This window comes from Hypanus sabinus, chromosome 29 (genome assembly GCF_030144855.1).
Source record: "Hypanus sabinus isolate sHypSab1 chromosome 29, sHypSab1.hap1, whole genome shotgun sequence".
Classification (NCBI taxonomy): domain Eukaryota; kingdom Metazoa; phylum Chordata; class Chondrichthyes; order Myliobatiformes; family Dasyatidae; genus Hypanus; species Hypanus sabinus.
In genome coordinates this window covers 21,002,844-21,015,615 of record NC_082734.1, presented here as the reverse complement: position 1 = coordinate 21,015,615, position 12,772 = coordinate 21,002,844, and the positions used below count along the sequence as shown (strand labels likewise).

The 12,772-nt window shown below is 46.0% G+C and overlaps 1 protein-coding gene across 2 annotated transcripts in view; it reads left to right on the top strand.

The window, feature by feature from the left end:
- Positions 1-6,513: 6,513 nt before the first annotated feature.
- The window catches only part of LOC132383106 (circularly permutated Ras protein 1-like), a 65,223-nt gene continuing 58,964 nt past the window's right edge, over positions 6,514-12,772 (top strand). Inside the window, exon 1 of one of the 2 annotated variants that reach the window (XM_059953904.1) lies at positions 6,514-6,814. The gene's annotated coding sequence lies outside the window, so the exon portion shown is untranslated. The remainder of the gene's footprint in view (positions 6,815-12,772) is intronic. The other variant, XM_059953906.1, reaches the window with a different exon arrangement.

Below are 12,772 nucleotides of genomic sequence, written 5' to 3'. Positions count from 1 at the left end.
CTGTTAATATGTATGAATGTAACCATGTGTGAAAAGAATGAAAAGGCATTGAACTGTTTATTCTTGTAAATTTTTTTATTACGAATAAAGTTTATTTTGTTTTAAAACTGAGCCCATCATTTCACATCGTCGCCATCTACAGGTTTCTTTTTCAGATTTGCTGCATCTACAGAATTTCCCTACTGAGAAACATACAGTGCGGGTGTGGTTTACACAGGGTAAATGCAGAGGTCTCAGAAAAGAGGGCATTATGGGGGAAAATGGATGCACCCACTTGAAATGAAGAAGGGTTTCTTTCCTTCAGTGCTGGTTGTGTGTTTTCAGAATTCCTTGCCACAGTCCTTGATGACATTTAAGGCTCAGGTAGAGAGATATCTGATCAGTGAGGAAATTGAGGGTTATTGTGAAAGGGTACACAAGGAACATGGATTCCAATATCGCTCCTACAATTCTGATTTAAAAGCTCCAGGACCTGGGCCTCTGTACCTCCCTCTGCAACGGGATTCACGCCTTCCTAACTAGAAGTTCACAGTCTGTGCAGGTTGGAAATAACATCTCTGTGCCGACAATCAACACTGGCACACTTCAGGGATGTGTGCTTAGCCCATTGCTCTACTTTCTCTACATCTGTGCGGCTAGGCACAGCCCAAATGCCATCTATAAACTTGCTGACGATACAACCATCGTTGGCAGAATATCAGATGGTGACGAGAGGGCATACAGGAGCGAGATATACCAGTTAGTTGAGTGGTATCTCAGCAGCAAGCTTGCACTCAACATTAGTAAGACCAAAGAACTGACTGGGGATTTCAGAAAGGGTAAGACGAGAGAATACACAACTATCATCATAGAGGAATCAGAAGTGGAGAAAGTGAGCAGTTTCAAGTTCCTGGAGGAGCTCTGAAGAGTTCTCTGAGTATCTCTCAGGACCTAACCTGTACCCAATGTGTTGATACAGCTATGAAAAAGACAAGACAGTGGCTATATTTCGTTAGGAGTTTGAGGAGATTTGGTATGTTACCAAAAATCACTAGCAAATTTCTACAGATGTACTGTCGAGAGCATTTTAACTGGCTGCATTACCGTCTGGTATGGGGGAGGGGGGCTACCGCACAGGATTGAAGGAATCTGCAGAGAGTTGTGAAGTTAGCCAGCTCCATCGTGAGCATTACCCTCCAGGGTATCCAGGTCATCTTCAGGGAGCGGTGCCTCAGAAAAGAGACTTCCATTATTAAGGACCCCCATTCAACGATTCAGGGAGTTTCTTCCCCTCTGCCATCTGATTTCTGATTGGACATTGAACCCATGAACACTACCTCTCAATTTTTTATTTCCTAATTATTGCCCTATCTATTTAACTATTTAATAAATATACTTACTATAATTCACAGTTCTCCTTTTTCTCTCTATTACTTTGTATTGCATTGTACCGTTAACAAATTTCATGATGTATGCTGGTGATAATAAATCTGATTCTGGATGGTGGATCAGCCATGACCCTTTTGTGCGGTGGAACAGGTTTGAGGGGCTGGGTAGCTTCCTGCTCCCCTTTCTTGAGCTCGTCTAGCAGGTTCCTTGACGGTACGGGGTTGTTGGTGCCCTCTGAATGCAAGCTGGCATCTTAGATCCACAGTTACCAAGCACAGGAATGTGACAATGTCAGCAAGAGGCAAAAATCTGTGGGTATCATGGAAACTAGCTCAGGGATATCTCTGTTCCTCCAGTCAACTTACAAAAATAAAGTGACATCAGTTGGATTGCATTCTGCCAATTAACAGTCTACAAGCATTCCCTTTCACACAGCATTTCTCTGCTCTGAAACGGAAATTTCAGAGTATGACAGAGCTAAGGTGAGTGGGAGGACAGATGATTGGGAAATTTTTAAGGAACAACAGAACTTAACTAAAAAGGCAATATGGGGAGAAAAAATGAGGTACGAACACAAGCTAGCCAGGAATATAAAGGAGGATAGCAAAAGCTTTTTTAGGTATGTGAAGAGAAAGAAGATAGTTAAGAACAATGAATTGGGTGAAATTGTTGTGGGAAACAGAGAAATGGCAGAAGAATTTAATAAGCACTTTAGATCTGTCTTCACTAAGGAAGACACAAGCAATCTCCCAGATGTGTGAATGGGCCAAGGACATAGGGTAACAGAAGAAATGAAACAGATTGACATTAGGAAGGAAACAGTGATGAGTAGACTGATGGGACTGAAAGCTGACAAATCCCCAGGTCCAGATGGTCTGCATCCTAGGGTACTAAAGGAGGTAGCCCTGGAAATTGCGGATACATTGGTAATCATTTTCCAATGTTCCTTAGATTCAGGATCAGTTCCTGAGGATTGGAGAATGGCTAATGTTATCCCACTTTTTAAGAAAGGAGGGAGGGAGAAAACTGAGAACTATCAACCTGTCAGCCTAACATCAGTAGTGGGGAAGATGCTAGAATCAATTATTTTTTTTATTAGTTTTTTTATACATTTTACAGATTTAAAAACCCCAAATCACAATGAGGAACATTAATACAGTGCAAAATTAAGCATACAAAGAATCCATTATTAAAGATGAAATAGTGGCATATCTAGATAGCAGTGATAGGATTGGGCTGAGCCAGCATGGATTTACCTAGGGTAAATCATGCTTGACTAATCTATTTCGAGGATGTAACCAGGAAGTTAGACAAGGGAGATCCAGTGGATGTAGTGTACCTCAATTTTCAGAAGGCATTTGACAAGGTCCCACATAGGAGATTGGTGGGTAAAATCAAAGCTCATGGCATTGGGGGGAAGACATTGACATGGATAGAAAACTGGTTGGCAGATAGAAAGCAAAGGGTAGCGGTGAATGGGTGTTTGTCGGAATGGCAGGTGGTGACTAGTGGGGTGCCACAGGGCTCGGTATTGGGACTACAGCTGTTTACGATTTACGTCAATGATTTAGATGAAACCATTGAGAATAACATCAGCAAGTTTGCTGATGATACTAAGCTGGGTGGCAGTGTGACATGTGATGAGGATATTAGGAGAATTCAGGGTGACTTGGATAGGCTGGGTGAGTGGGCAGATACTTGGCAGATGACGTTTAATGTGAATAAGTGTGAGGTTATCCACTTTGGGAGTAAGAACAGGAAGGCAGATTATTATCTGAATGGTGTAGAGTTGGGTAAGGAAGAAATACAAAGAGATCTAGGAGTCCTTGTTCATCAGTCACTGAAGGTGAATGAGCAAGGGCAGCAGGCAGTAAAGAAGGCTAATGGAATGTTGGCCTTTGTTACAGGGGAATTGAATACAAGAGCAAGGAAATCCTTTTGCATTTGTACAAGGCCCTGGTGAGACCACACCTGGAGTGTTGTGTACAGTTTTGGTCTCCAGGGTTAAGGAAGGACATCCTGGCAGAGGAAGTACAGCGTAGATTCACAAGGTTAATTCCTGGGATGTCCGGACTGTCTTACGCAGAGAGGTTAGAGAGACTGGGCTTGTACACGCTGGAATTAAGGAGATTGAGAGGGGATCTGATTGCAACATATAAGATTATTAAGGGATTGGACAAGATAGAGGCAGGAAATATGTTCCAGATGCTGGGAGAGTCCAGTACCAGAGGGCATGGTTTGAGAATAAGGGGTAGGTCATTTAGGACAGAATTAAGGAAAAACTTCTCCCAGAGATTTGTGGGGGTGTGGAATGCACTGCCTCAGAAGGCAGTGGAGGCCAATTCTCTGGATGCTTACAAGAAGGAGCTAGATAAGTATCTTATGGATAGGGGAATCAAGAGATATGGGGACAAGGCAGGAACCGGGTATTGATAGTAGATGATCAGCCATGATCTCAAAATGGTAGTGCATGCTCGAAGGGACAAGTGGTCTACTTCTGCACCTATTGTCTATTGAAATGTCAGATTGACAGTATCTCTGGGCGTTGTCACACAGCAGCTTCCTCACTGAGGAATACCTCCCTCAGGGAGTGTGGCAGGCCACAGATCTGCTGAATGAAATCTCCCTGCCTTGCTCGGGATCCAAAAGCCCCCAGTTTGGACCAAATCAGCAACCTCCTCATTCTTAGCTGTAGTCATGGTTTGTACCACACTTGCCATGTGTTATCTGTCACTGCCACGGAGCCTGGGCACTCTTGTAGGTGGGCAGCTGAGAGGAAGATGGTAATCACGAACATGAGAATGCACACGTTCCAGCCAACCAGGGTTCCTTTGTAATTGTGTTTAATATCTCTTCCTTTTGCTTCAGTCTTGTCAGGTCTTGATCGAATCACAGTGCTCCCTGCTTAGTCCACGTTCTGGGGTAGAAGATTAGTGACTTAGTTAGATGTTGTTAAAGGACCAATTTAGTTCTAGGTTATTGCTTTCCAGCCGCGGTGGCGGCATTAGTTTTTAGTTGGTTGAGAGCTTTTAGTTAGCAGCCCTGTTGGCCTAGTGTTTATTATCTTCCTTTGTTCTTATTAAAGTCAAGTCATTTAACTATATACATGTATATAACATATATAACCTTATAATGTATACAGAAACAAGACGATGTTTCTCCGAACCAGGGTGTAAAGCACAGTATTACACATAACACACAATAATTTATGAAAGTAGGATAAAATCTACAGATAAATCAGACATAAATAACAAACTAAAGTGTATTATTATTAAATATTGTATGGTAAGGAACAGGTTAACCAGTGACACCTCGAATACGACGCGGCTGGGAGTTCAGAAGCTTAACGGCCTGAGGGAAGAAACTGTTTCTCATCCTGACCATTCTTCATCTTACATTGGAGTCTCCTGCCTGGATGGATGGGCAGGATCATTAATAATACTAAGGGCCCTGTGTACGCAGCGCTCCTGATAAATGGTCCTGATGGGAGACCCCTATGACCTTCTCAGCTGTCCTCACAGTCCCTTGTAAGGATTTCTTGTCCGATGCTCGGCTGCTCCCGTTCCAGATGGAGATGCAACTCAATGGTGCTCCTGCAGAATGCAGTCAAGATGGAGGGCCGAGGAAGCCCTGCTTGCCTCAATCTCCTTGGGAAGTGGAGGCACTGCTGTGCCTTCTCGCTCAGGGTGTGTGACCAGGTTCAAAGATTCATTTTATTATCAAAGTAAGTATGCAGAATACAACTCCAAGATTGGTCTTCTTATTAAAATGTAGCGCTGTTCATTCTGGGTCTATGTCTCCCTCTCTGCGCTTGGGCCATCAATGAACTGCCAGTGGTTCAGAAGTCACAATAATTAAAAAACATTTAAAGGTAGAACAGTAACTTCTGAGGAGAGGTGGACAGAACTATGAGGGGTGTAGGTGGGGGAAATGCAAGCAGACTTTTTGCACTGAGCTGGTGCACGCCAGCTTGATTTCAATGTTTAAGGGGCATGGATGGTAGGGGGGTATGGAGGGCATGCCAATGGAACTAGGCAGTTTAAATGGTTCATCACTGACTAGTGATGGGCGGAACTTCTTCTGTTTCTGTGCTGTATTTTTCCATGACTCTAAACCAACACTTCTACATTAAAACAATGGTAATTATTACAAATTCCCTCTGTGAGGGCAGTTGTGGCAGCCACCAGGAGGAAGTAGTTAATATCCATGTATTTCCACGGAGAATTCTCAGAACAGAGAACTGAATCTGTATTCATTCATTCACACACACACACGCACACGCACACGCACACGCATACGCACACGCGCGCGCGCGCACACACACACACACATACACACACACACGCACACGCACACACACACAGAGTTAATCATGCTTAATTGTCCAGCCCTGATGAAGGGTCTCGGCCAGAAACATCAATTGTTTATTTCCCTCCGTAGATGCTGCCTGACCTGCTGAGTTCCTCTGACATTTTGTACTTGTTGCAGCATCTGCAGAATCTCTTGTGTTTTTGTCAATGTGCTAATCTCTGCAGAGGGACAGTGGCGACAGTTCAACTAGTTGCTTTATGTCCGATATGGGGAAGGGGCCACAACAGGTGATCAGAAAAAGCTGCAGGAACTTTAAACTCTGCCAGCTCCACCGTGGGTACCACAGAAAGCTAGTGTCCATTATTAAAGACCTGCATCACCCAGGACATACCCTCTTCTCATTGCGACTATCAATAAGGAGGCTCAGGAGCCTGAAGGCACACACTCAGGAACAGCTTCCGCTCTGCCACCAGATTTCTGAATGGACATTTCCTCAGTATTTTCGCTCTCTTTTTGCACGACTAATTTAATTTGTTTTATATATAATCTTATTGTAATGTGCAGTTTTTATTACCGTGGACTGTCGCGCATTGGAACCGCAAGGCAAAAAAATTTCACGATATACGCCGCTGATATGAAACCTGCTTCTGATTATTTTGTTGTTTATCTTACAGACGTTAAAGTTATGTATAATTTATGTGTAACTTAAGAGAAGTTAAAGTTGATATCGGGATCTGACGGTAACCACCACGATTCTAGCTGGGTGGACCGAGGCAAAGGCTGAAACTGTTCAGCCTGTAGCCGGAGCGGACATGAATTGTGCGAGTCTATGGTCGGGCGTGTCGGGGTAACCGGTGCATTGCACTGAGATCGCCGCATTAACGAGCCTCCCGCGGCAGCCGCGGATGCCGGAACCAGCGCGGCCGGCAGGGGGCAGCCGTGGGCGGCGGCCGGGTCCCACCTGGGCAGGTGACACTCGCACCTTTCTGAGGAAACGAAACCGAGAGAGCGGGCAGGGGCGGGACCGCCTGACGCCTCCCCAGCCTGCGGACCGAGTGCCGGAGCTTTCGATCGGAACGGGCCGAGTTCTCCAGGACGCGGCGAAGAACCCGAGGGAGGGGAGAGCACAAGGCAGGTAAGTGATGGAGGGGATTCCACTGTGGGGGCTAGCATGGAGCGACGGGGCGCATGGTCGCCTGTACCGATCCCGGTGCCCCGGTTTAGAATTCTGAATCTCACGCTCTGAATGATATGAGGCCGCCCGCACCCCCTGCTCTCTGGTACTGTTCCCCCCCCCCCCCATTATTCTTCTCTCCTGATCCCACGTTCAACAACAGCAACATCTTGCCTCCCCAGTGCCTTTTGCACCCCGTTCGGGGGGAGGACAGAAGAAATTATCCGCAACCCGTCACCACTCCTAGGCAAAAAAAGATTTTGGCATCTTACCTTCTCCAAAGGCATAAAGGGTTGTGAAAAAGATGGGAGGACGGGCCAGGTGTGGACCAACTCTGCTGGCAGAGCTATCCCCCTCCCACTCTCGCAGAGCCACTGAGCCAAACTTGCTTCATCCCAGAACTGGAGAACTAACCCTCCCTGCGGCACCTCCGGGGCAGAGATACACACCTAAAGCGACCAGAACTCCAGTTATGATTGCAGGGAGCTGTGAGGACAATAGATTGTCATGATAGGGACAAGATCTGAGACAGACCAGGCCTGCCAACATGCTAACAGCTTGGGTAGGGTGAGCTTCATCCAGTGTCTTACAAAAAGTTTCCTCACACGGTACATAGAAGGCAAGATGTGATTCTGCCCACAAACAACATTCTCAAATCAACTTTCTCGAGTTCCTGTATAATACCATAAAAATGTACCTTGCCCAAATTTAGAACTTGAACCTGAGGATGAGATCTGTCCCTTTCAATAGAACTCTGGGCACTAGTGCTCCCCCACTGATACCTGAATCATTTGTCCTGCCCTATTTCACTGAATCTTTGCTCTCTCTCTAGTAGCATCGTGTGCCAAAACTTTCCTGAACACACTTCATATAACAAATAAACTCTCCTAGCCCTGTACAAGTATCAATTTTAACAGAGAAGAGAAACTCTGCAATCTCAGGATTGATGCTTGGGCATGTCTAGTCTAGTGGTAATTATTCCCCCCCCCCCCCCCCACCCTGGTCATCCATCCCTCCTGATTGGTTAATCCTCATCCCCTCATCCAATCAGGTGTCCACTGTCCCACCTTGTTTACAATTGATTCTTGTTTATGCTTCATATATTCTGCCTCATTAGCACTATGTTGGTCCCAGTCAATTAGGATAATTGAAAACACCAACAATTGCAACACTATTGTTACAATTCTCCACAATCTCCTTGCATATTTGTCCCACTGTTAGGTACAATCCCAGCAAGGTGACCATCTCCTTTCTTTTAATCAGCTCCTCTCTAGATGACCCCTCAATAGTTTCATCACAGTTACTGCCGCAATGTTCTCCTTAAATGCAACTCTCCCTCCTCTCTTTCCTCCACTTCTGTCCTCATTCATCTGTCAGGGCAATGAGAGTTGACGTCGGGATGCTATGTCGCAATTGTTCAAGAGGGGAATCTGCCGAACACAGACAAATGGGCTGAGCTTAGATGGGAGTCACAGTCGGTTGGTAGGAGTTTGAGAGGAGGGCCTGTTTCAGTGCTGCGTGACCATGACTTTGCCTCTATAACTGAGGGACACAAGGTTCCCTGGAAGGGATGTCGCAGATAGACAAGGTGGTGAAGAAGACTTTTGGTAGAATAGCCTTCATCAGCCAGGGCAACGAGTATAGGAGTTGGGAGGTGGTGGTGCAATTGTACAAGGCACTGGTGAAGCCATATTTGGAATATTGTGATTAGTTTTGCTCCTACTGCTGTAGGAAAGTTGCCATTAAACTGGAAAAAGGTGCCAGTTCCTACACTCACCCACTATAGGAAACATCCTCTCCACATCCACTCTATTTAGCCTTTCAATATTCAATACATTTCAGTGACATGCTCCCATCATTCTTCTAACCTCCAGTGAGTACAGGCTCAGAGCCATCAAGTGCTCCTCATGAGTTAACCCTTTCATTCCTGTAATCATTCTTGTGAACTTCCTCTGGACCCTCTCCAATGCCGGCACATCTTTTCTTAGATAAGGGGCCCGGAACTACTCACAATGCTCCAAGTGTGGTCTGACAAATGCCATGAAGCCTCAGCATTACATTCGTGCTCTTGTAGTCCAGTCCTTTCAAAATGTATGCTAACATTGCATTTACCTTCCTCATCACCGATTCAACCTGCAAGTTAACCCTTAGGGAATCCTGCACAAGAACTCCAGTCCCTCTGCACCTCTGTTATTTGAACTTTCTCCCTGTTTAGATAATGGTCTCTGCCTTTATTCCTTCTACCAAATTGCATGACTATACACTCTCCTACACGATATTCCATTTGCCACTTCTTTGCCCATTCTCCCAATCTATCTAAATTCTTCTACTAACTCCCTGCTTCCTTAACACTTCCTTAACCTCCACCTAACTCCATGTCATCCACAAACCTGGCCACAAAGCCATCAATTCAGATATCTAAGTCATTGACATACAATGTGAGAAGAGGCAGTCCCAATGCAGATCTCTGTACAACACCACTAGTCATCAGTAGCCAACTAGAATAGGCCCCATTTATTCCCACACTTTGCCTCCTGTCAGTCAGCCAATCGCCTATCCATGCTAGTGTCATTCCATGGGTTCTGATCTTGTTTTGCGGCCTCATATGCAGCACCTTGTCAAAGGCCTTCTGAAAATCCAAGTAGACGACATCTACTGACTCTCCTTTGTCTCTCCTGCCTGTTATTTCCTCAAAGAATTCCAACAGGTTTGTCCGGCAATGTTTCCTTAAGGAAACCATGCTGGCTTTGGCCTATTTGCCATGTGCTGTACCTCCAAGTATTCCGAAACCTCATCTTTAATAATGGACTCCAATATCTTGCCAACCACTGGAGTCAGTCGAAAGCAGGATCCAGTCCCACTCTGATCTCTGAATTTGGCCTCTTAATCCAGGGATGCTTAAAAAGAGCATTTCATCTGAGTAAGTTATAGCCTGCAGCCACATCTCCATTTTCCCTTTGACACAGATGTTGCCCGACCTGAAACTTAACAGTACTTCCCTTTACTCGATACTCCCAGCAGCTGCAGACTTGCTCTCACACTTCCCAAACTGTTTCCTCTCTCCCTCTGCTCTCACAGCTCGTCCAGCTAGGTCACCGTCTTCTCCAGCCTCTTCCCACCAGCACTGCCGCTACTTCCTAAAGTCTGGCTGTCTGACGGCACTCTGTCGCAAAGGGAACCCACTCCGACTTCACCTGTGTGTAGCTCCCTTTCCTGCAGTGGTGAAGGGAATCGCACAGCCAGGCTGAAGTCCAGAATGGCGAGACCATTAAACGAGGAGGGAATGAGACCATTCATCTCCACTGCAGAAACTGAGACTGGAGTTCACAGAAACCATGCAGCCCAGATGCGGGGAGGATGGGTCCAGTGATTGGGAATTTCAGTGTATACTTCCCAGACTCAGATCTAGAGAGATTCCTTCATTGGTGGGGGGTGGGCAGGGTGAACAGTGGACCTCCCAGCTGCCTGTGGCTGTGGCTGTGGTGTTCATTATATTTAAGGAAGTAGATTTTTATTTTGAGAGACTTCAGGTGGCAGTTGCTGGAATCTGGAGCAACACACAGGATGGTAAAGGAACTCGGTGCCAGTGGCAACTGTGGGGTGACCTTTCTCCCTCCACGGAGACGGGGAGAAGGGTCCACCATTTCTCCCTCCATAGAGGCGACGAGAAAAGTCGGCTGTTTCTCCCTCCGCTGAAGCTGCCCGGCCTCTGTTTTAGTTAAAGTTAATGGAAGTTTCATTGTAGCCCAGAATAACCCAAGGCAGCCCACTAACCACTGACATCAGTAGATCTCCTGGAGATACTGGTGGCTGACATGATTAATTGTTGTTGCCATGGTACTGCCCTGACGTGTGCAACAGGTTCAACGAGAAACTGAGCCTCACAGCCCAAGTAACACAGAACCTGCCCCTTTTCAGTTTCTACATTGGGCAAAGTGTTTTAAGTAAGTTCTCGTGGGGTTTAAATTCACAATTCCTAGACTTGGACCATGACGGTTACCTCATTAGTTCAACCAGTACCCATCCTGCTGTCAATCTCTCTCAGAAATATTTAGATTTGGCAAGGACTTGGTGCTGGTAGAGTGTAGTATGCTGATGTTGGAGCAGAAGCTCTGCTTGAAAACTAGATCCTGAACTCAACTTTTTTATCTGTCTTATTTCCTGGTCATGGGCAGAATGGTTTTCAGGGATCCATTTGTTCCCAATGAAGGACGTTTCTACATCAGATATAGAACGTAGAATAGTACAGCACATTACAGGCCCTTCGGCCCACAATGTTGTGCCGACCCTCAAACCCTGCCTCCCATATAACCCCCCACCTTAAACTCCTCCATATACCCGTCTAGTAGTCTCTTAAGTTTCTCTAGTGTAAACTATCCAGAGATGATCACAGGTTATGTGGACAGGGGAATAAAGCAAAACAGGGATTTTGGAGCCTGAAGAAGGGGGGGTCAGAGGTGCTGGGAGACCCCAGTGTTGAAGTGAGAGCAGGTTTGCAGTTCTCATAATACCGAGGGCCCGGTTCATGTCAGCAGCTGTAACACGTGGAGCTGTGTGCACGTGTGTGTAAAAGCATCCAATGGGGAGCCTTACCTGTTGTGACTTGGACTGCCATTTAAACTTCACCAAGTGCAGGGCCAATTGCAGAATTACCAGTCACCCCTCCAGAGGTGTGCAGCCAACAGATTCTCAGGAGCTGGTTTCAACAGGCACGTTTAGTGTCGGGGAAATGTACACAATATGCATTCTTTTTCTTCACAAACATCCACAAAAACAGAGGAGTGCCCCAAAGGATGAGTGACAGTTAAATGTTAGAGCCCCAAAGCCCCCTCCAACTCCCCCCTCCCTCGCACAAGCAGCAGCAAAACAACGGCCCTCCCCTCCCCGCCAGCAAAAGAGCATCGGCACCCCCCACCAAGCACTCAAGTGTGCAGCAAAGCATCAATAAAGGCACAGACTTGCAGTACCCCAAAGGCTACTCATTCACCCAGTATTTGACATACCACAGGGTCTCTCTCTCCCTCTGATGCTCTCCCACCACTATCAGGATCGCCCTGCAACAAATGGGGCCTGCTGGCTCGGAGAGAAAGGAGCGTCATGGCTAACAGAAAATCTCGTCCCACACGAGGGCAGTGAACGCCAAGTCTGTGCTACAACTGTGATATCCTGACCTCTGCCGTAGAAAACCAGCATCCGTCATCAAAGATGCTCACCACCCGGGCCTTGCTCTTTTCTCACTGCTGCCATCAGGTAGAAGGTACAGGAGCCTCAGGACTCACATCACAGGTTTAACAACGGTTACAACCCCCCAACCACCAGGCTCTTGAACGTGTCACCTACACACAACCCTGTAAAGGTATCGGCAGCGATGGAACACACCTGGAGTCTGGTTTTGCTGTTAATAAAGCACTATTTTATTAGTAACTACGTCATATAGTAACTTAAACCAGGTAAATCAAGAGTTAACGGTGTTATGCATATATAGGTGTAAATATATAGATCCCCAAACTTCTTCAAGCTTAGGTGGCAAGTGATACAGTCGTACGATGGTGTGTAAGAAACGTTCAGTTCAAATGCACAGGCTAATTAATGTGAGATATTTGTCATCCAAAGGCAAGTGTTGTGAGGAGTCTATTATGTCAATATTCCACAGATTCCACGACAACAACACAAAATAACAATAGCAGTAGGTTTTATCTCCGAAGTTGTTGCATTCCACACACAAAGTATCGCCGACAGTGATCTTCAATGAATATTCTTTCAACGCAAGTGGTGCCACACCCAAGTTCAGCTACGGGACATCCCAAAATGGTGGCCACAGGATACTCAAACAGAATCCACGTATGGATTATCACCAACAGTAGCTGATCACAAAGGGGACCATCTTCAAGGGAACCACCACCCAGGCAAGGGTCGACA